Source organism: Coturnix japonica, chromosome 12 (assembly GCF_054131305.1).
Source record: "Coturnix japonica strain WE chromosome 12, WE-NBRP24, whole genome shotgun sequence".
In the NCBI taxonomy this organism is placed as follows: domain Eukaryota; kingdom Metazoa; phylum Chordata; class Aves; order Galliformes; family Phasianidae; genus Coturnix; species Coturnix japonica.
In genome coordinates, this window is record NC_140674.1 from 8,932,898 (window position 1) to 8,956,122 (window position 23,225).

The following is a 23,225-nucleotide window of genomic DNA, read 5'->3' on the forward strand; positions in this document are numbered from 1 at the left end:
CAGCTTCTTTTGATTGGTAAACTGGATTTGTCAAAGAGATTTAGAGTTCGAGGAAGTCCTGAGGACATTTGAATACCAAGTCTGGTCTTTATGTTATACTTTAGCTTTTTCAGGATCTTTCTTTTTCCCCTGTTGCTGGCATTTCTTCCTGCAGTTAGAGATATCTCACAGGTGCATTGTTTTGTGTCCTGTCCTCATGGCATTGTATTGAAGTTTGTTTTTAAACATCTTAGTATAGAAGCATTGTTTTTAAAGTCAGTCATTTCTATAGAGATCAGAAAACAGCCTGAGGATTCATTAGCAGCAGACACTTAAAATAACCTTCAATGCATTCATTAAGCATTCATTTCCTTTAACTGTATACATGATATTTGCGTGTGAATGTGAGGTGGTGCCCTTCATTTCTTCATGAATTTCTTGGCAACTCTAAATGCTTATTTCCCTGGACATTTCATCTTTGCATCTTCTAAGCTGCAAAGAAATGGCATGAAGCAGAATGATGTGTTCCCTCCCATCAAGAGAGTACATCAAATCCTATTAGTTTTCTAAAGTTGTAGAAGGGAGTTGATCCCTTAGCATTTGGTAACATTGATCTGGACGGAGCTAAAACAATCCTAGGTTGGTATATATCTGCTCTTGAAACACATGGTTGGAAGTAGTAAAGGCTGAGGCCCAGTTCTGCTTGCAGGCTTAAAAGACCTGGCAGTCATTAAAACCCAGGTGCTTGAGAGCAGGAGGCACGGGTTCCTTCAGGAACCTCCTACATTGGGAAGGCTTTACTCGGTCACTGCACTGGAGATCCTTAGCAGAGACTGCTCAGAGGGAGAGAATGGCACATCACATCTCATCTGACCCCAGAGTGGGTCACAGACCTAGGAAAAACAACTGGCAGCTCAGGGCACATCTCTGGCAACTCAGGCTAAATAGAATCTCAGTGTATTGATGTTGCTGTTAGACACCTCAGCTTCTGCCATTTTAGGGACATGCTTTTCTCTAGTATCAGTATTGCTCACAGTCTGTTTCTCAAATCTGGGCTTGTTTGCCATCTGTGAGATTATGTACTGATGTAGATAGATTAAATAGCTCACTCTGACACTCTGCTTCCATTTCTAACGCACTAGTGTATGAATTTACATGGTTACAACGTTCCCCAATTCAGTGTTAAGAATAACATCTTCAGATGCAGACATTAGTAACATTAACTCCTGCCTTCCCCAGTATACCAAGCCACTATTAGTGGCATTAGTATTGTACAGCAGGCAACTACCAGTAGCATTAGTATTCTATTAGCAGACATTTCACAGGGAGGGAAAATTCACTTGAATTAGACCAGACTGAAAAAGGTAATATAGGCATTAAATATTAATATAGTTTTCTCATGAAAATATTGGGAGGACACATCAGAATTGTCATTTAGCTTTCCCCTCTGTTTGTGGAGTATCTGTGATCCTAATTTTCTCTCATTCATTCCTTATTTAATGAATTGATTATGAATATTTGAAAGTCAAGCTGTGCTGCTCAGTTGTTATTCATCAGAGAAGTCACACAGTACTCTCTACATATTCAAGTGTTTATAAAGCAGATCCTCATATGTGCCAATTTCAACAAATTCTCCATTTTGCAGCTTTGAAACTCCTTTAAAATTATTTTAAACAGTTATTCACTAATTAATTTTTAAAGCAGTGAAGTTTGTGCACTTGGGGAGGAATTCATACTTCTGTTAGCGATAACGCAGATTCTACCAGATGAAATCAATCATACTCAGGACCGACCTAAAATAGAAGAAAGTAGTAGTAATGCGCACCTTCTAAGGTGGTTGTTTGTGTCTGAATTTGAATTATACTCAGCTTTTCATCAAATCTATGGAGACAATTATCTCAAATAACTTTAGTACTTCCAAAGGTATATTCATTTTATTCTTTCAGGACATTTCAGTCAATTTGGAATGAGTAGCAAGGCTGCACAGGCAACAAGCTTTAGACATGGTGGTTTTAGATGGCCAACAGTGAGTCAAGTGGATGGAGATGAACAGTGCAAAGCTCAGATGTTACACTGGCTGCTTGTTGTATCCACTGTAATAGGAATGTGAAGCCAGTGACAAAAAGTACTGCTAAACAGCAATTAACAGCACCTGCTTCTCTAGTTTTGTGTTTTTGAATTTGAGCTCTTTGGGAGCTGTTTTTTTTTTTGTTGTTGTTGTTTGTTTTTTTTTTTCCTTTTGTTTTTTTAACCGAGGTTTTCAAGTTCAAATGAAGCCATTTCCATGAATCTCTAATTTAATTCTGCTTGAAACTACACTCTGCTTGTTCAGACAACTGCAGTCTCCCTTCTGGTTCAGATCGTGTAGCATTACCCAAAAGTACTGGGATGACTTGCAAAATTCACATACATGGAAAAAAAATAGAGTGTTTTTTGCCTTTGAATAAATCAGATCTTAGTTTATATTCAGACTTCTCAACGGAGCAACAGGGTGTCTGACTCAGCTCAGCAACTCCAAATTCATGATATTTTTAAGTCTCATAGAGCCTCTCATGAATTCTGAAAGTAGCAGATAATGTTTTATCAACTCTAGAAGGGAGATATAACGGGAAGTAAGCTCTGAATCTCAGAATACTATTGCATGAGGTTTTCAAGCACTATTATCTTCAGGAGCACTTGAAATACTCATTTCTTTAGGTAGTTTATAATTCTAGAGTGCCTCCCAAAATAATATTGGAATTTTCATTTAAGGCTTTTCAAAGCAGCTCAGAGCACTCACTCTCAGAACATCCAGCATCTGTATGGCAATTTAGGCTTACAATCTAAAAACGGCAGTATTACTAGCCAGTATTAAAAGTGTAGATCTTAGCAGCATTGCAAGGAGCCCAACAAATTGTAGCACAGTGAACACCAAGATGCCAAGCCCTGATCTTTCTTTTTTTTTAGAACAGATGTAGCCTCATGCTGTTGAATCTTCATATTCAAATAGACACATGAGAAATGCACAGGATTTAGTAGATTCCTTTGGAGCAGTAATTCCAAGGGCGAGTTGAAATAACTTGCATTATTTCTCAGACTGATATCAAAAATAAATTTATACTGCATGTTTTTGTTTCTCTCTTGGTATACTACAGCACATCTATAGAGCCTCACTGTTAGTGTCTTTCATAGTATATGTGATAAGATGCTTTTTGTAGCAATTGCAAAGACTTCAGCTGCATATCAGGGGTACTCTGCTGTACAAACGAGGGACGAGGACATATACTCTAAAATGGAACAGAGCAGAGAGGCACTGTGTTTGAGCTCCACAGTCCTGTTTATTTTGGTAAGCATTTAATTTTCTGCACAGCACTGCAATCTGCAACTTGGCTTTAATAGTAATGCAGAACTGTAAATGTGACAAGGACTTCAGGATATTTGCAGGATACATCCTGGGTTCCAAAGGGCTTTCAGCCCCACTGGCCAGTGGAACAGCTTAGGACAGGCATGGAAAGACAGGCAGCAAGCTTACCATCTATCCTGATTACTATTCTGTTTTAGTTCACTCTGTATGCTGATTTATTCATTGTATTTAAAGCAGGAAATTGTACTAGCAATCACTGCCACTTTCTTCACTGATTTTGATGCCATCCTTTAAAGACAAGCCAACAGTGAAGGGCTGGCCCGCCCACCAGCTGGTGAGCTAGGTGATGATAAGTCCTCCAGAAATAATGGTTTTGTAAGCTGAGAAACAGCATGAAAGTTCTCTTCAGAAACATGAAAATGTTTAAAAGGTGCCATCTTACATTTTTTGCCATTATAAAAAGTCTCTGGCTTTTGGCTTTCGACTGCAACACTGCAGCTATTAATCTGATCATTTCCAGTCTCTATTTATTGCAGAGCTAGTAGAGACATTGGCTTTTGCAGAATTTATCAACTATTCACAAGTGTTAATATTTGCAGAGTTGCTTGGCTGGGCTATGCATCTGCACAGCTATTTGGAGAGAGATAAAGGCAACTTGAAAAAGAAAAGTCTCTTTCTCTCTGCTGTGATATTATTAGATGATCTATGGATGGGTCCTCACTTGTCTGAGGTTATTTCGTTCCAAAGATGTAATGTGTTGCACTTAAGATATTAGAGTCTTTGGAGTCAGGGAGATGACAACAGAGCATTGTTTTCCTGAATTAAGTGTACAGTAATACTTCTCAGCTGCCTATACCTCTCTTTTTTCTTTACATTTCTCATTTCTTCAAGCCTGCTTAATGTAGATTGCCAGAGAACAACAATGGTATCTGTTCTATGATAACTTTAAAGACTTCAGATTCATTTTTTTTCCACCCTGGAACACAAAATATGGACCCTGGAATATATCAGAAAGCAGAACTATTACAGTTCTATACTTGAAATTGAAAAAAGTGACATTTTTGATTCACTGTTTTTCCTTTTCTCTCTCTGATTGGGAGTGGTTTGCACCACAGGAAGACTCACATTTAAAATTTGGTGAATCTGTACTTCTTTGGAAATTACTCTTTTGGCAATGTAGAGTAACCCATGGAGATACAGGTAGTCAAAATATTTCTGGTCGTGTCTCTCTCTTCAACACTGGGGCAAGTCTGATGATGGGGAAGGTCTTTTCATATTTGCTGATGCATCTGTCAGGTGTGATCTGTCTCTGACTTATTAATCAAATTGTACTGCAAAGTCATTGTGCCATGGATGAATATCATCCTGAAAATTAAGGCAGTCTGGGGCTCTTCAGAAAGAACCTTTCCCCAGGCGTTAATTAGGGAATTGTTAGCTTATTCATTCAAATCAGTGTGTGCTAGAAAGAGTAAGTCCAGACTAGAAATGATGTTAGGACTTGCTCAGAATTTGCAGAATTCTGGGATTTCTCTCCTGTTTGCTACCTGAAGTTGAGCTTCAGGCCCTGCGTTTGGTTACCTTGGTCGTTTACGCTTCTGGCTCTTCTCAGGGTCTGTTATTTTGGGATGCCATCAGAGCCGCTGAAGTAGGTGACCTGCTCTTGCTCTTTGTGCCTGTGTTTCCTGCTCTATAAGCTGAGCACTACTTCCTCACTCCTCTTTATCAGACCCCCTCCTAGGCTGCCCCCCCCCCCCCCCCCCCCCTCCTCTGCATCATGCACAGGTTTGCTTGCAGGAGGGTGCAGTACCACTCCTGTGTGCTGTGCCCAAGCCAAGCAGCAGTCCCAGGACTCAGACAGACAGGGGAGCCAAAAGCTTGATGCAGTAGCACAGTTGCAGTCTTTGCTAAAATATGACCCTGCCATCCCACTTGCCAGCATCTTCATTCTGACCTTTCTGCTGCTGGCACATCACATGGGCTCAAAGTAGCTCCCTAGGACAGGTGGTATAAATGCTACTAACTACTTGCTTCTCCACATGTGGTTGAGAGGCTTTTGTTTGCATGTTTGCTTGGAGCTAACATTAGAAGAGGCTGGAAAGGCAGCTTCCAAAATAAATCTTTCTGAGTTCATTTACTATACATGACAGATTTACATGCATCTGTATAACAAGGTGTGAGAGCTTTGCAGTACTTCCTTAGGACATGTAAGCTCTGTCTTGAAATGGTGGCATCAATAAATAAATATATGCTCATAAAACTGAATTGATAGTCATTGGTCCCCTGCTACACCAAAGATTTACATGGCAGCTTACTGTGTTTCTGTCTGGTGGCTGTAATTCTCGCATGATTCCCCAATCACCTGATCTCAGTCTTTTCAGTCTTGCTTGAACTAGAGGTGGGAGCCTGACCTCACTGACGTCACTGGTAAACTCCCTTTATGTTCACCAAGAGAAGTTTTCTCAGCCCTTTTATGCATCTGGGGGCTTTGTGTGTGTCTCTTCAGCAAAGACTTTCGCATCTCTAAAGAGATCTGTGTTGCAAGGACAGCTGCATGAGAGATGCTACCAGTGTGAATCATATAATGACACTCTCAGGCAACAGCACAGAGTACTCTATAGAGAAGGACAGTGTGAGGGCTGCTGCAATAACATTTGTGGCACAGAGGGGATCAGTCCAAGCCCTGATTGTACAGATTTGTCCCTGCTTGTTTGAGTGACGTTCTCCACTGGGAAGAGCGTCTCATCAGGTCTTTGCCATTGGTTTCAGTTAATATATTATTTCCTGGTTTCCTGAGAGATCCTATACAGCAGATTTATTTACTTGTATTAGTTGTGCATATATACAAATTCTATGAATAAATGGAATACTTTCTTCTGCTACACTGAGTGATACAACCAAGATGGTTTCTAGCAAAGGGTCTCCAGCAGTAACAAATGTCTTCTAATTTCAACTATGCATGTTACTTTTTATACCAGGCTCTGTTGCTGCCTAGCACTGCCCTGCAAGCAAGACGAGGGATGAAGAAAATTTACCTGCAATTATCAGTTCTGTCACTGCAGACCCCACCTTGTGGACTTTAGAGAAACTAACAGATGAAAGCTGCAAGAAGCCTCTCATACTGCTCGTGCATCAGCACAAATATCTGAGGTTTGTCTTATTTATTATTGGGTTTCAATAAGATGTCAGTTTAAATGACCTAGGAAGTACAACAGATGGAGAAATTATGGTGCGTTTACTGGGAAGAAAGAAACAATGCAGCACTGAATTATTAGGTGAGAGAGAAAAAAGGCAACATTTGTTTCTTTTCCTTACAAGGAACGACTCTATGTAGTGGTATATTTTGGGAGAATGATTACCTTTGTCCAAAGCTCCATCTTGGATTAATAAGAGGAAAAAAAGCAAATGTTCAAGCACAGATGATGGCAGAACCTGGTCCCATAGGGGTACCGAGGGACCAAGTTAATAAAGTTTATTCCTTTTCTTCCTGTCACTGGATTTCTCTAATATCACTAGAAGAATTCAAATGTAGGTGACAAATGTGGTTTTGTATGTAGAGTATGATGTTATTGCAGGGATTTATTGTGCTCATTTGCATTATTTACTTAAGTGAGCAAGCAATTGCATTGTAGAAATACAATAATTGAAAAGTTATAGATCCTATGTTCACTGCTTCGTCTTCAGATGGCTGTGTGCAGTTTAGCTGTAAGACTTTTCAGGCGTGGTAGAGTGACAGATATTACTGGGAAGAACTGCTAAATGGAACCATACAGTTTCAAAGTTTTGTAACCAGGTCCTTCAGATTTAGCTACAGAAAACAGAATCAAGATTGGAGGGAAATGTGTGTGAAAGTGTGCTGTAGTTTGCACCAAATCCTGTCTGAAGAGACTTCCTGCAAGAGACAATGCAACCCATGGGAGCAAGATGTCAAGGTCCTTCCTTATATGTACATGCAAAAGACCATGGATTTTCCTTTTATACATTTAATATTAGGTAATAACAAGCCATCATGAAATAATCTTAAATAGATCCTACTGAGGGGTTTTCCTAATGCAGAGTCTGTGCTCCAAGCATACACTTCTTTGGAGCAACCAGTATTTGCAGAAGTCCTGGTTGGGTTTCAAAGGAGCCACCTCTGAGGAGAAGAGCTGGAGAGGCTATGGGGCCTCACATGGATGCCACATATACTTCAGCCAGATAGGAGATGGAAGGCAGAGCTCACAGCAGCACTTACTGCTAATAAAGGGTTGTCCTGGACTGAGAAGAATAGAGAATATAAGAAGAATATAAATTGAACTAAAATAGAGCTATCTGTAGCATGTAAGGTTGATTGCTCGACTGGTTATGAAACACTACAACTTCTTAATCTCATAATTTGCTTCACAGGGACTTAATAGGTGAAAATTCTGCTTACAAAAGTCACTTTTGTTGAATGATTTTTGATAATGTGTGCAAAACCAAAAAAATACTGACAGGTATGACTGGGTTGAGGCAGAGGACCAAAAACACTGCAGGATATAAATATTTGGAAGATGGTGGAAGATATATTGGGGCCAAATTGCTTTCTATTTATATCAGCGGTTATATAGAGGTTAACTTCAATTAATACTGGCATTAGAATTATAATACAGAAAAGTAATGTGAGAGAAATGACTGAAGCTTTTATGCCTACTTTTCTTGATGCAAGAAGGCAAAAGGAAAAACAAATTCTGAAATTAAAATAGACATATGAAATGTTTTTATAAATTAAAATCCAGAGAAGATCAGCCAGAAAAATGATAGACTTAAATGAGCATCTAAACAGCATCAGCTTGTTCCTGTGGATCTTGTGCTATTTATTGCATGGTTTGCTAATGAAAGGTGCCAGACTCACTCTTCTTGCTGTGTAACAACACACCAAGGGGTTCTGGAGAGGATACAAGGAGATACTAGGGTGTCTCAGAAGCATAGGCAAAGCCAAATAATGCCATCTGGTAGCCAGGTTTTAGTCAGTAAATGCATACGCTGGTAGAAGGTTATGACAAGCATACCAAAGTTTAATAATGAAGAGGCATTAATCCTTTCTCCCTTGCCTGATTACTCCAGCAGAAAGTCTGCACCAACCTGTTCTCTGTAAATGATTCAGTATATCTATTTTTTCTCCTCCTGGGCATGCTTGTACAGCATCTAGTGTGTTTTCAGCATTGCCCAAATAAAAAATTAACAGCCAAATAGAAGGAGAAATTCTGCTACCCTGTGCCTTATCTCTCCAAGGTATGATATGAGCTTAGAATTAATTTTATGCTGGCAAAATGTACTGTTAATGAAAAAAAGTGTTATCCCTGAGCAGTTTCAGTTGGTACAAATACAAATATGTTTTTCTTCATGATGGGTTGAGCACAGAGTTCTCTTCTCATGTCTATAGGAATACCAAAATGTTTTGCCTAAGACTTTGCATTCCTGTGTGCCTGAACACAGGCAGAAAAGCAACAGCATAAGTAAATGCCTGTTCCTTAGAGATGATAACCAAGTACTCTGAGTTTTAGGATTCCTCATCGTACTCCTTGCTGGGTCACTTCCACCACTAAACATTCTTCTTAGCATTGAGATCAGGATGAAGATAGTTTGTGCATACGTTCATCCTACTTTAAGGGCATCATCTTGTGCCCAACATAGGAAACCCTGTCCTGACCTTTCTACCAAAGGAGTTATTGAATAGCATGGTTTGGACTATTGGCTGCAGTGAAAGATCTATTAGCAGGCTCAGTCTGAAGCATTTGTGCCATACGGCCCTGAGAATGTAGTATCTGCACTGCTATAGAGAGCCTATAGTCCCTTCCACCTCTCCATTCAAGCCCATCTAGCTGGCCACTTGCCATGCTGCCCCCCTGCTCTCAGCTGCTACTTGTCTGATTAGTGCTGCCTCCAAGCTGACGTGCCCAGGGCAGAGATTAACACAAACTGAAAGATAGGTGATCTGCTAAACACAGTTCATCCTCCAGGGATGGGGGGCTGTGGTGAGACAGGCTGTGTTCGTGAGATTCACCCTCCTGAAGCACAAAGGCAGGGTACACAAGAAGCACTCATCCCTAGCCAAGCTGCCATCTGCTCTTATTTTTTAAAGATCAAACTGTTCTTATCTGACAAACTCTTTGGTAGATATTGGGGCCACTAAGATGGTGGGCAGGTTGTGAGATTAAGCAATAGAAAGCTGGGATGCAGATGATTAACTATTCACCATACAGAATCAGGGCCTACCTTTAGCAAGATTATTGACCCTTGTGTTTGCAGCCAGCACAAGCCTGAGCAACTTAATACAAATTATCTACAGTACTCACAAAGCAATGGAATAGACAATGGAGTAGTGATACATGTACAAGAATAGCTGCATGTCTTGTGTTAGTCCCCTCTGGACTGCTAGGTAATACCCTCATGAACAACTGTAATTAACAGTAAGATCAGAGCTGAATATTTCCTAGTGACAATATATTATTTTGACCAAGGTTTGTTTTTTGTTAAGAAAGGAAATGCTGCTGCACCTGCCTGTCCATATGCTTGACAGAGTTAGAGGATGAGGCTGCTTTCCTAAATGGGCTCAGGCTTTGCCCTTGAGAAAGTGTATCAGCCTTATCTGAAATTCTATGTGTTAACATAGGACAGTAGGAACAGGGAACTCCATATGAAGCAATTTTGTATATAACATGCCATTTCAGCCAGCAGCTAACTGAGCCAGTGTCTGTGGCCTGGTGCTTATTAATGCAGTCCCCTGGGTCAGGTGAGCTCAAAATCACTTTATTTCTGCATCTGTCAAGTTTGTTTAAAGGAGCAAGAACCTCTCCAGCTGTTTGTGGTCATGGTTCTCGTTTGTTGATGGGTCACTTGAAATGAGAGCATCCTCAACCATGTGGGGTAAAGTTTTATAGTAAAGTGTTCGGGAGGGGCCTGTTTTGGACCTCAAACCAATACAGCCAGATCATTTGTCTTTAGGGTAGCTACCCCGGTTGCCATTAAAAGGCTAAAAGAAGGCTGAAAACTAAGTTTCAGCTCAGCAGTGTGATAAAGACTCAGTAATAGCTCAGAGCCCAAAAGCAGAGATGTAGGAAGCAAGATTTAGTTTGAAAAAGCCTTGGTCAGATTTTAAAAGGTGATGCCATGTTAGACTTGGAAATCAGACAATGTTATTGAATAGAAACAGTACAGAAAAATCTCAGAAAACAGACATTACTCAAATGTTTCCAGTATTTCTATCAATAACCTATAAAAACAAATATGCCTATTCCAGAACGTTCTTAGGTGTAAGGTAGGAGCTGACTCAACTGAATGACAGAGAAAATTTTTTAAGGCATGGGAAAAGGTGTTGAATGTAAATATAATTTGTATTATGGGAAAAAATGTGTGATGTTTTCAACCAGATTACATACTTACAGCACAAAAAGATGGCTGGGGGTGCTATGTCAACCTACTGAATGTCTGTAATTTTCTGTTGGCATAGTGAAGGGACTCCTAAATGGATAACTCTTCTTGGCATGTACTTTTTAATCCTTCTAGAACAATATATGCATATTTGCCCAGCTAGAATATTCTTTCTCCCCACCATACTTAAATGGTTTCTGTGTTCACAGCAGGAATGCTTCTGCAATGGCCTGTTTGTCAGCAAACTAAGCTTCATAGTGTAAACCCCTTCAGATTCATGAAGTATGACCTTCACCCTTCTGATTTTCTATTAGGTCTTCATCCAGCTTGCCTGGTCCTCTTGTGCCAGTTTTAAACAAGTGTGACAGAGACTCTGGACACTGCAGACTGGTGCTCTCATCATGTATTGCTCTCAAAGTTTTCAAGCAGAAATGGGATAGACTTGGCATCTTCAGCTCAGCAACAGTGCTAGAGCCCTACAGGAAATATTTCAGTGAAACCTGAGGTGATGGGTGGAAAAGGCGACAGGGCTGGAGAGGGAAGACATATTTTTTTTTTGTTATTTTGAACATACATACTTGTCCTAATTCATAATGGAATCTGGGTGGGAAGCACAGTTGGGAGGACAGGAGGAGATGTTTATTTTTGTTATGAAAATATGTACTAATTGTGACTCAAAGCAAAGAGGAAGGGTGGGATGGTAGATGGTATAGGAGTCACCTTTTGTGGATGTAAGTAGAAAAGTAGAATACTACATTATTTTTACAGCAACCTATAATTATTTGAATTTATCAAGTAATTGCTGCTGCTCTGAGCATTTTTGAACCTAACTGTATTTTCATTAATGCCCAGAACTTAAGTGTATATCACAAGTGCATCGTTATCTGGGGACCTCACAGGCAACCTTTGTGTGATGTTTTCAGGGACTTCTACCATGAGTGCCAGAGATGGGTCTTGTTCTGCAGTAAACAGTGTAAACTTGAATAGGCCCAGTACCTCTTCAGAAATAGAAGCTCGTCTGCTTGTAATTAATATTCAAGCTTCCTCTTAATTTAACCAAAATGATTCAGCCCTTCTCCTGTAGAAATGGCTGTTGGACCTGTGACCCTCAGGAGGAAATACAGCAAGATGTTTCAGGTTCTGTTTCTTTGAAGTCATGTGAGCAGTTGAAAAAGAACAGAAATGCTCCTAATTCACACTGACTACCTTCTTGCTTTCTCCTTTGAAAATTCCTGCTGTGCTCCTAACTACATGTTTAGGCATCTAATACTAGTGAAATACACTCCTGCAATATTTCATCATTTATTCAGTGAAGTGTAGTATTTTATGTCTGACTGAATGAGAAAAAGGTACTTTAAGGAGGAGATGAAAGGCAAAATGGAGGTTACTATTCCCTTGGTTCCAAGAACTAAAGAGTTTTAGTGAGAGAGGAAAGAAGAGAAGAAAAAAACTGGGGATATACTGCTACCCCTTGAGTCCCCCACCAGGTTTTTTCTACTATCCCATTGAAGCAAGTTGTCATTGCCTGGAGCTTTATGAAGATTATCATTACCCACAAATTGACTGCTTTATTCTGCTTATCCAGTAAAAACACTTAGCAGCCCCTGACAAGGCACACCGCTTGCCTACATCTAGTGGAATAACTTCAGTGTGAAAAGAACTACATAAAAATCAAACTCTTGTCCATCTTTCTGTCACTGTTCACTGTGAAAAAAGCAGTAAGCAGATACATATAGCTCGGACTGATACATGAAGTCTTAAAGGCAAAACACTTGTTTAGGCATCAGGCTAAAATTTCTGTTCTTCACTCCCAAGTGTTATCCAGGAGGGGACCTTGAGACGAGCTTCGCATTTTCTGAGCTCCACAGTGAAAAAAATCTGCAACATGACCATGGATGAAGCAATATAGAGGGTGAGTAAATTAGATAATCATCTGTGCCATGTGATGCAGGAAGTTCTGTGGCTGGTATAAATACTACAATTTTCCCATAAATAGAAGTGAGGAAATTGTTGCTCTAAAACTTGAATGTGTAGCTAATTTGAGCATAATCTCACTGAGAGTTTTTAAGGAGATCCTTTCTGTTATTATTTGGTGATTAAGTATAGCTCGTGCATCTGAATCTCTCTGTCTATTCACTCTGCTTTAAGACTCATAGCAACAGATGCCCTAACAATTCACTCCAGAAGATTCAAGAACAGATTGCTCTTTATTTTGGGGATTTGTGAAGGCTTCCTCAGCTTTCAAAATTCTGCTCGTTAATTCTTTGGTGGCTGTCTTATATCTTGCATTCTGATAACTCACCCATTAATCTAGACAAGCAATATGCAACCCTTGGCTGTGTTCAGGAACTGGCTATAGTAAGGTAGAATGAAAGCAATCAAATATCAGGCTTCTTCCTCAAAATTTGAGGCTAATAGTGCTACAGTGCACTTTGGTTGTCACTGACCAGAAAAAAAAGTTGACCCTTGGATTTCTTAGGCATAATTCATGGTTTTCTTTTCAGTTAATGACTTAATGAGAGCTACAGTTTTTTGGTGAAAAGAGAATCCTTAATTGCACATAGTAAGTTCAATCAAAATCCACAGACATTTGTCTTGTTTTAAAGAAAACCCTTCCCTTCCCCTCAAGTTCCATATTCCACAAAAGATTTCCCATTGCTCAAAGGCTATTTAATTGTATTGTGTGTGTGATGAGAACATGGTTAATTGGGTATCATTTAGCATCAGTTAGGGTCAGACCTCTGGGAGGACTGGAAAGGAAGTGCTATTTGTCTTCTACTTTGCAGTTCCAACTGAAGAACTGTACAATACTTTTCTGGAATCTTGATGTTACCACAGGCTTGTTTTTCTAATGACTGTTTAGAGGGAATAAAAAGAAAAGATTCTGTAAGTCATTATATCCCCAGAAATCCTCCTAAATCTTGGAGTCAGTGTATCTTGAAGTCAGTATCCAAAGTGATAGATTTAAAAGGGGAACACTGTGGACAAGGCCTTCATTATCAAGCTTGCAAATTAGGTAGATGCAAGTTACCATTTACACCCAACGATCAGTTTTTCCATCCACTACGACGGGGAACATTCTTTAATATGGGCAGTTCGGGTCTGGGCCACAGCCATACTACCTGTTACACTAGTGATCATGTATGTTATTCAGTTACTGCTAATAACATTGATGAGGTTTTTGCCTTTTGAGGTTTAAAAAGCCAGGTCTCAAGGGATGCTCATATATACACACTGCAGAGATCCACATGGGCATCCCAGCCCTGACAACAGAGGTCTGTCTGTTACCCGTTTCTTTTAGTTCAAATGGAAGTACTGCTATAAGTATATGGGGAGGCAAACCCCCAGCCCACTTAACTCTTTCTGTATATTGTAGATCTTACAGTCAACCAAATAATGACAGCTGCAATTTTCTAATTTCTTAAATGGAGGCAGCTAACACTATCCAGAAAGACAAAGAGTCAGGGTGGAGGGGAGCTGGGAAGGGGGAGAGACTATGTGGTTGAGGAAAACAAGCAGTATAAGTGCTTCCTGAACACATTCAACTAAAATACAATTACTAAATCAGCCTTGAAAGGAGGGAGTTAAATTACTGAGTTGTGCCTGTGATCATTTTCCTGGTTTAAATTTCTCTGGTATAAATGAAATAAAATGAGCCTTGGACTCTGCTAATTAACCACCCTACCCACAGGTGATCACAATATGTGCCATGTAAGATCTCTGGAAAAAGCAAAATTTATACACCTAGAAATGACAAGTGTGCATATTAAAACCATTTTTGCAGTTGACAAGAAAAGTGAAGTCCTTTGATAACTACCAAGGAAAATTATAGGTGGGGGGATGTTACAGAGGAGATTGTGCATACATTTAGTTGTAACGATTTAGACAACATTTCCTTGAATTAGTTCATTTTAGAAGAGAACAAAGGGTTTGTCCTGCTGGGTAGCTTTTCAGCAGGGATGCCCTGCCTGCCTTATTTTAGAACTGCAGTATTACGTGGTTTCAATTAGTGGTAGCACTTGCAAAACTAGTAACACAGACATTTTGGCATGAAATCTGACTCCAAGGCGTTGAAGGGTACTTAAGATCTACTCAGGGGTAGGTGGAGAAATACAGTGTACTTTAAACAACTGTTGATGATTTGTCATAATGGTGTCGTTTCCAAAAACCTTCCTGTATTTTTATAGGCTTGGCATTTCATTTTGTCTTTACCTCACTGTTTAGAATTTGCTTTCCATTTATCTAGCATCCTTATTTCCAGTCTCTTTTGTCACCTGGCTCCTTACTAGGCCCTTGGCTAAGGTTTTCTTCAGGCTTTTAGAGCAACTGAGTGTTCTAGCTAAGAATGTTCAAAATGCTGTAGTACTTAAAAAGCATTTACGGAGTCCTGTTCATCTTCAATGTCCTTTACAAATATGAGCTACTATGAGAACAAGCCTCTATTGTCAGGAACTGGCTGGTCTAACAGTCCCACTGCCCCTCCCTTAATGTTGTGAAGCAATTTCAGAAACATCTTTTTGAGGCAACTGCTAATTCCTTTAATTTTGCAGTCAGGAAAGCTAACTTCTGTTGCAATTCCATGCCAATGTAAGTGCCTCTCATAATACATCTGCTGGCAGAAAAAAGCCTGTGTATGACTCCATGAGAGTTCCCACTCCTACTTATTCTAGCTATCTTGATAGGCAGGTGACATTTTGATGAGCAAAATAACAAATGTCACTGCTGTGGTGATAGACACATACAATATTTCAAATATCCACTAAAAGAAATCCTTAATACAGGAATGAAAGAGGCAACTGCTTGACAAGATTTGAACATGTGTAACTATAATATTTTTAGCAGTAAAGTCAATAATTTGTCTTGCTCTCACCATCTATCGTGGTGCTAAAGTAGTTTTTACCAAAACTTTTGTCTCTGCTGTGCTGGTACGGTGATCGCCAATAAGTAGCATAGCTGAAAGATGACAGCACAAATATGATACCTTTTTGTTGAGATTCACGTTTTTTTTTTCCATTTGAGGACTTGCTTCATTTAAGGATTTCTTTGGGTAGTGCTGAAGGCTGTAGGTCAGAAAAGACCTTGATGATTTTCTCCATGTATTTGAACTGCTAGTCTAGTTTTGTTATTAGAGAGTATCAAAATTTTTGCTTTAAAATATTGCATATCTAGTTACATATGATTTTAATGATTTTAATACTCGAGGTTGCTCTTAACTTGAAACAGAATTTAGCATTCAGCTGAATTCAACAGGATGTGTGGGAATGGCACAGAGCTGCACCCGGGAGGTTCAGGGGACATTACTAAGTATTTCTTTACTGGGAAGGTGGTCACACTCTAGAACAGGGTTCCTAGAGAGGTGGTTGATGCCCCATGTACAATGCCTTTGATACTTTATACCCACTTTTAATGCTCTCAGTGCTTTAACTTAGCACTAAAGTGATCAGGCAGTTGGACTAGATCATCTTTGAAGATCCCTTCCAGCTGTTGTGTTTATTCTATGTGTTCTATTTGTTCTATTCACTTCACTGCTGAGTTATTCAAATGTCTGGTCAACACTGTTTGTATTTTTTTAACTGTCTACCTCATCCTTGCTTGCACAGTCATCCCGCCTCACTCTTATCCACAGTGAGAAGCAGCAGTTCTCTTCTAGTTTGTGTAACACACGTTTGGAGAATATAGGTGAGCATTTGAGCCACTGAGATGAAATTCAGGGGAAGTTTGTAGTTTAGTCAGTTTAGAGATAGTATACCAAATTTACCCCACAATTCTTCAGAATCTCTGCAATGAGGGAGTCTTGTTTCGATAACAGTTTTTACATGGCAGGTAATCCACAACGATCCACAATCATACAAGTAGGCACTCCCCAATTTTATTGGAACTGCTTAACAGCTTTGTTGCAGTTCTAGGAATAGAGACGCTCCCATTTCACTGTCTTAAGAGCAGGTTTAATGCACTGCACCATTTGCTACCATCCTTACGTGCTTATTTTGTTCGTGTGATCAATGCGTGAATTAATGCTAATATAACACTTACAGAGTCTCCCAGATGTAGATGTGGCCCCTTAATCCTTCCCTGTTCTGCTGGGGATAATCATTTTTACAACATGAGATCACTTGCACCAGTGAAGTGCATTTTAACACCTTTTGCTGTTATCTACGTGAACTGACAACCCTAATAGAATCCCAGCAGTGCATTCAAACTTTATTTCCTAGGTTAATCAGGCTAAAAGACAGTTAACTAAGCTTTCTCAAAGGGGGCCTCCTTTAACATAAAAAAAAAGAAAAAAGAAAAAAAAAAAAGATGCTGCAGGAATTGTTCATCACCAGAAATTTTGCTCAATGAGTAAAGAAAGGCGGCAACGCTGAAAAGAAAGGGGGGTTTTGTCTTATAGTGGACGGCATGGCATGCAGGAGGAAAAGAAAAAAAAAAGGAAAAAAGAGAAATATTTTCTGAACAAAGAAGTCAGGTCAGTTCCCTTCTTTTTTGATCTTTAATCCCTTCTCTCCCAAGTAGAATGGCAAAGGAGCCCTTCTCTCTTTCTAATAAATAGCTAGCAAAGGCAGGCATTCAGTGCTGCTTCCCTTTGATCAGCACAAAGCTGTCAGCTCCTGCCGCTTTTTTTTTCCTACCAGCTCTTGTTCCTGGTTAAAAGTGGAAGTAATACCCCCTGAAAGAAATACCCTAGGTGTCCTGCAAATCATCAATCCTATTTTTTTCCTTGTTTTCTTTCTGTGGCCCACCCTCCTGGCCTGGACAACCTCCTTACTAACACCCCTCTTCCTCTTTCCACCCTTTTTCCAGAATACCAGTTTCATTTGATACGCAATTCAATGTGCCAGTCTGACCTACTGGGACCTTGCTGTCTGAGACTCTACCACTACGCAGACAGGGGAAACCTTCCTTCCAGCTATAAATGATGCTTACCTCCAGACATTTATCTTTCTGTAAGGGAATATACAAATATTTCACAGAAACAGCAAAGGAAAATTACATTTTAGTTATTTATAATAAAGCTCAAGCTTTAAAAATAATAATTATACTGAAAAGAAAACACTCTATGTTGTGCTTGACCGACTCTCTGAGATCCCATTTTGCTCCAGTCCTGAGCTTGCTGCACTTCAGACCACATCATTGCATCTTAGCAGTAAACATTTTGCAAATGTTGCTGCTTTCTGACAGGTCACTCGGCGCATTTTAAAGCAGGCTCCTTGTTTACTGCGGAGATCATCTGCAATCTGCATTTCTGCTCATCGCGATATCAGAACCTGATGTACAGTTTGCAAACGTTATGCATAGGAAATAATTCACAAAGGCAAACAACTATAATCAAGTGTAGAACAAGAGCCTGGCTTGTAAGAGGAGAGTGGGGCAGACACTTTAGTGTGTGTGTATATGTAAAAGGGCTGGGGTGGAAGAATGGAGGAGCAAGGAAATGAGACCGTATAAAAGATCAATATTCTGAAACAATGCCTTATCCTTTGTGACCTGTAATGATGCTTAAATACTTCTGCCATTTCCCTGTGGTGATGGCTGCACCGGCTGCTTTCTGTGTGCCTGTAGAGATAGGCTTTTCAAAAAGCAGGATGGAGTGAATGCCGCTCGTTGTTCTGGCTGCAAAATGTCAAACTGCAGTGGAAAGAAATACAGCATTGCAGTGGTGGTGCACTGAGGCCCCCGGTAGGAAAGCAGGAGCTATTAAGTGGAAAATTCCTGCAGAGGACGTGTTTCCATTTCTAATGCGAAGAAAGAGGGTGTTGTTTGAGGCTGGCAGGTCTGTGGAAAATACAGAAAACACAGGGAAGATGAGAAAATGACCTCATTGAACTCTGAGAACTTAAGCAAACAAACAGCTTCAGCCAACATACCACGTTCTTGCAGCGCTTCTGCCCAAACAACAAATTGACCTATAAGTTATATAATCCCCCACCAGCCCCCGTGCCCCGTGTAACTATGGGGAGGGGGAAGGGGGTTTCTCTGCAAGGCAAGAGAGCTGGGGGAACAGCAGTAAATTCTGCTCTGCTGGGAAAATATATCGGGGTGAGCTGCCTGCACCCCAAAGCCCCACCTCTGCACCCCAAATGTTGTACTCTCATGAGGTTCAGGTTTAACTGCGCTCTGAATACCAGCAGAATGATGGCACTAGTTGTTTATTATAGTATGAACTATTTCAGTACAGCATAAATTTTCCATTTCAAAGGATTCCGAATGCCTGCGGGGAAGGGACTAGGTTTTGTGAGCAGAGGGTGGCCTCTGTACAAGTTGGTGGGGGTTTCTTCTGAGCAGTGGTTAAAGCTGCATTCTTTGAACCTGGTTAGGGGGGCTCTGGGGAGTGTGTTTAGGGTCTGTGCTTCCCCCTGTAGAGGCCTCCTGTAGTGATGGCTTGGAATGCCTCAGCTACCATTTTATGTCAACTGAACAAATCCTAGTGTAAAAATGCAGAGGCTAACCAAAGGCCACGGGCTCGTCGCTTGTTGTTGTTGCTCTACATAGCTGCAGAAAAGGAAGATGTATGCCCCCGTCCCCAGCAGCTGGGCATGCTGAAAGGTTTGATTCATTGCATGGATCCTTTCCTCACTCTATTTCCAATAGCTAATTAATTGAACATAATAGAAAGAAAGTTATTAATTGACACAACGGCAGATAAACTATAATTCTTAGTTTACAGTAATGTTACTTGCAGATCAGAAAAGGGCTTTTCTATTAACCACTAGTAACTTTGCTGTAGAAACATATTTTCTGCTACTATATTAATAATGTATGCTTTTAGTGTTGATTTTTCCTGTTTACGCTGTTATAATCCTGTTGTCTCCCAGCTTAATGCACAGCCGAAAGATGCTGTACTGTCCAGCATTTTGCATGGAATTTGTCAGTTATGTCATTTTTGAAAGGTCCATGAAACTGTAAATGGTGCATGATACTTTAAGGAGAATAAATATAAACAGATGATAAAGTAATCTTGAAGGTGAGTTGCTCAGGCACACGCATAGGAACGACAAAGGTTCAAATACTGCTAGCAAAGAAAAAGCAGCAAAAACAAGTCACAGGATGCATTCAGATTTCATGTAAGCTGCTGTCTCAATCCAGTGGTTTGATCCATCCTGTTGTTAGATGAGGAACCACTGCCCGTGAATGCACTAAGTGTAGTTCAGAAAACTCCTGCAGCTGTAAGGAGCTGACTGGATTCAACACTCAGCTTCCCTCACTGGAACATTTCAGAGCAAGATAAAGTGAATAAAAAATGGGTGTGGAGCACCAAGTGAGACAATCCCAGACTTCATTCAAAAATTCAAACCTTTCCTCTTGCAGGGTTTGTAAAATGAGATTAAATTACCTTTTTAATTTTTCATTCCAGTTTGATACTTCTCTGAACACCCGAAGCACAAGCGAAAATGACCAAGTTACATACTAGAAAACAAATATCAGTATATGCAAGACTTTGTGCATTATTCTGCAAGCACACTTTAAGTTGTTGGGATGAAGATCAAGAAAGGTAAGTGAAATCTGGCTAAATCGAACAGAAGCTCTCCCACACCATCAAAGTATCACTTTTCAGAGCTCCAGATACCATTTTCAGGTATGGAGGAGACACTCTGTAGTGTTACAAATGGGAAGTAATTCTAACCTATGCAGCTCAGATCTGAAACCAAATTTGCCCAGAATCCAGCACTCATTCAGAATGTTGAGCCCAAAATGTCTGCATTCCCTGCAGCACAATGGCCAAAATACATTCAGGATCTCCACAGTGTTGTCTCATTCCCTTTCTGGAAATGTTTAACCAGGGCAAACTATATAGTGCGGCATTTCTGCATGATGCCATGGATTCTGTTTCTCTTTTCCTTGTGCTGTGTAACTAAGGGGCACCGTAAGGGGCGCATAACTTACAGAGGAGAACAGCTTTCTCCTCCACACTCTGACAGGAAATAAAAAGCTCCCAAAAATCTTGAGAGAAAAACAAACTCTGTGAATAACAAATAGAAGCAGTGCCAAAACTAAAGAGTTTCCTGCATCTAATAAAAGGGAAAAGGCAGGTTTTTTTGCTCATCCATACCTTGTGCCTGCAAATGGCAAGAAACAAAACAAGGTAAGGAGTATCCCATGTATTGTTAGGATTCTGGACTTTAGTACCTATTGCAGAATTAATTGTTCTGAGTGCAGGGCTTTGGTTACAATTTCCCTCTGCATTTTATAGGTTGTCTTCTACATAGCAGACTGAGCTCATATCAGAACTTCTGTTTTCAAACTTTAGGTATCTAAAGAGATTGCTTAGGGACTATTCTAAACAAAAGTGTAGATAAGTCTGGGTGATGAACCTGAGCCAAGCAGAGTGCAGGAAAGCCATGTTTGCCTTTTGCCAATGCACCTCAGTGCAGCCTTGTGCTTTCAGAAGTGTGCCTGGTCTAAATAGGCTGTGTAGAAGATTTATGAAGCATAAATGATGGTAAGAGAATAAACCCAAATTTTATGCTTCTTGAGTTGCCTTTCTTTGCTTCACAGAATCAAATGATATGGAGCAAAAGTGTACAGAAATCATAGATCAGGATTTTATGTCTTCTTTATTTGAAAACATTATTTTCATCAGTAAGTCTCATGCAAATGGTGCCAGCACTGTTGCTGGAAAATATGAGCGAGCGGATAGCACTCCCACGTTACCTTCAGCACTGTGCGTTTGTTCTGATCATAGTGGAAATAGGATCCTTGGCTTCTGACCTTTGATAGAAGCCCTTAATTCTCTCCCCTAGGTTTCTTATTGCTGGTCACATGGATCTGGTTTTCTACTTGCTGTGAATGTTAGAGCTTGAAGACAGCCTCCTTCCTTGTTCTTCAGTTCAGATGATCCTTACTTTGGACAACTGGAGGATGAAGACATACTGAAAGAGTAAGTTTACTGTTTTATATGGGTGCAGAAAGACAGCCTGGTAGTCAGTGTTTTCATACTGAGGCAGAAACAAAAGTAAAAAAGAAATGTCACAGTAGGATGTATACACAGGACTTACGTGGATAAAATGTTTGTAATCTACCTCTGCGCTGATCAGATGAAGAGATGTAGTCCATCACAAGAGCCATAGCTCAGGATGCCATTCCTCCTTTGGAGTCTCAGAAGGCAGTAAGAGTAATCAGGTGTTTAGAGACCATGGTTTGGGAAAGCATTGTACAGTTTACAGAAAGGAAAAGACAGGGCTGTGAAATGTTTAAAGGACAACTGCAAAGGAGGAAGTAATCTTTGTTTTCCATGTCCATTGGAATTTGAAATGGCTCATTTATCTTGTACAGTAAGACAAAATTATGTTGAGTGACAAGAGGATACACATATGCAAAACTAAAAGCATTTTCCTGAATGCAGATTGTACCATGTAGCAGAATAAATGCATTAACCAAAATGTGGATCAGTTTCTGCTCTGAAAAATGTTTGACTCAAACAGTGTTGCTCAGGTAGGTTTAGCTTAACTAGGTGCTACTGGCAGGCCACTGTGAGAAAGCATGATGGTAGACAAGGACCCATAGCTGAGAGTGATGGTGTGATGGAAAGGTTTGGAATGGTTTGGACCTCATAATTGTTCCCAGTTCTTGTAGAACTCTACAGATATATAGATGTAGATTTTTCTTACAGCCATTGATCTGGCAGTGAAGGGAGTTTGATTAGATTTTCTGCAGTCCATAAGCCTGGTCATTAAAATGGAAACGGTTAAAATTTGTTTCCTCCATTGTCAGTTATTTTCAATAGAACTTCACCCAAGTATACACCAGTAAAATTGCATGAGAGTAAGGCACACAGATACTATAGGCCTGTGTCAAGATCAATCAACCTCATGATTTCTCCTACCTAAGTCTTAAGGAATGTTCCTTGAAGATCTTTATTTTCTATAGAATGTATTACTAAAAGAAGTCAATGGGGTTCAGGGAGAAGCACTAAAAGAGGCTTTTAATATACTTCATTTTCTGCTTTATATTGTAATTCACATAAGTAATGAGTATGTACCAACCAGAATGGTGGGAATGTTGCCTAGTGTTACTAACTAACACGTATTCAGTTCCATAAGCCCCCCACCACATAGAAGCTAATTGCAAGGATTAGAGTACACCAACACACTTAAGCTCCACTCCTGTGGGTTTGGGGAGAAACAACACATTTCAACATTCCAGCTGCAGTTCCCCTGGCAACGTACATAACAACTCACTAAAAACTGTGGGTTTCTGTTTTCTTAACCCTTAGAACATTGACTGAATGAATACTTCCTTTAGGAAACAGTTCAGTCAACCAGATATAGTCAAACACTCTTGAATCCATCAGTCCTTTTCTCCTTAAAAAAACCCACAAAAGTGGTTGAATTCCTTGTCAAACTGATCTCCTCCCCTAGCATTAAAGAGTTTAACTCAAACAAATGTGCATACCATTTGCAAACCTCCCATAGAAGACTGCATTAAAAAAGACTTTAAAAAAACCCCAAATATCAATATTTAAGATCACTATAAAGTTCCTAGACATCAAAGGACACGCAGAAAAATACACAGTGAA

General features: G+C 40.0%; 2 long non-coding RNA genes across 16 annotated transcripts in view; one reads left to right on the forward strand and one right to left on the reverse strand.

Annotated features, from left to right (window-relative positions):
* The window catches only part of LOC107318059 (uncharacterized), an 85,960-nt gene that overhangs the window by 33,628 nt on the left and 29,107 nt on the right, over positions 1-23,225 (forward strand). For 6 of the 9 annotated variants that reach the window (XR_014933538.1, XR_014933537.1, XR_014933535.1 and 3 more), the window contains exons 3-6: positions 6,298-6,469; positions 12,527-12,623; positions 20,064-20,201; positions 21,451-21,587. This is a non-coding gene — a long non-coding RNA (uncharacterized LOC107318059). Of the gene's footprint in view, positions 1-6,297; positions 6,470-12,526; positions 12,624-19,116; positions 19,256-20,063; positions 20,202-21,450; positions 21,588-23,225 lie in introns of those variants that run through there. The other 3 variants (XR_014933539.1, XR_014933536.1, XR_014933543.1) reach the window with 1 other exon arrangement.
* The window catches only part of LOC107318060 (uncharacterized), a 213,050-nt gene continuing 196,290 nt past the window's right edge, over positions 6,466-23,225 (reverse strand). For 6 of the 7 annotated variants that reach the window (XR_004308349.2, XR_014933546.1, XR_014933549.1 and 3 more), the window contains one exon: positions 6,466-21,579. This is a non-coding gene — a long non-coding RNA (uncharacterized LOC107318060). The remainder of the gene's footprint in view (positions 21,580-23,225) is intronic. The other variant, XR_014933548.1, reaches the window with a different exon arrangement.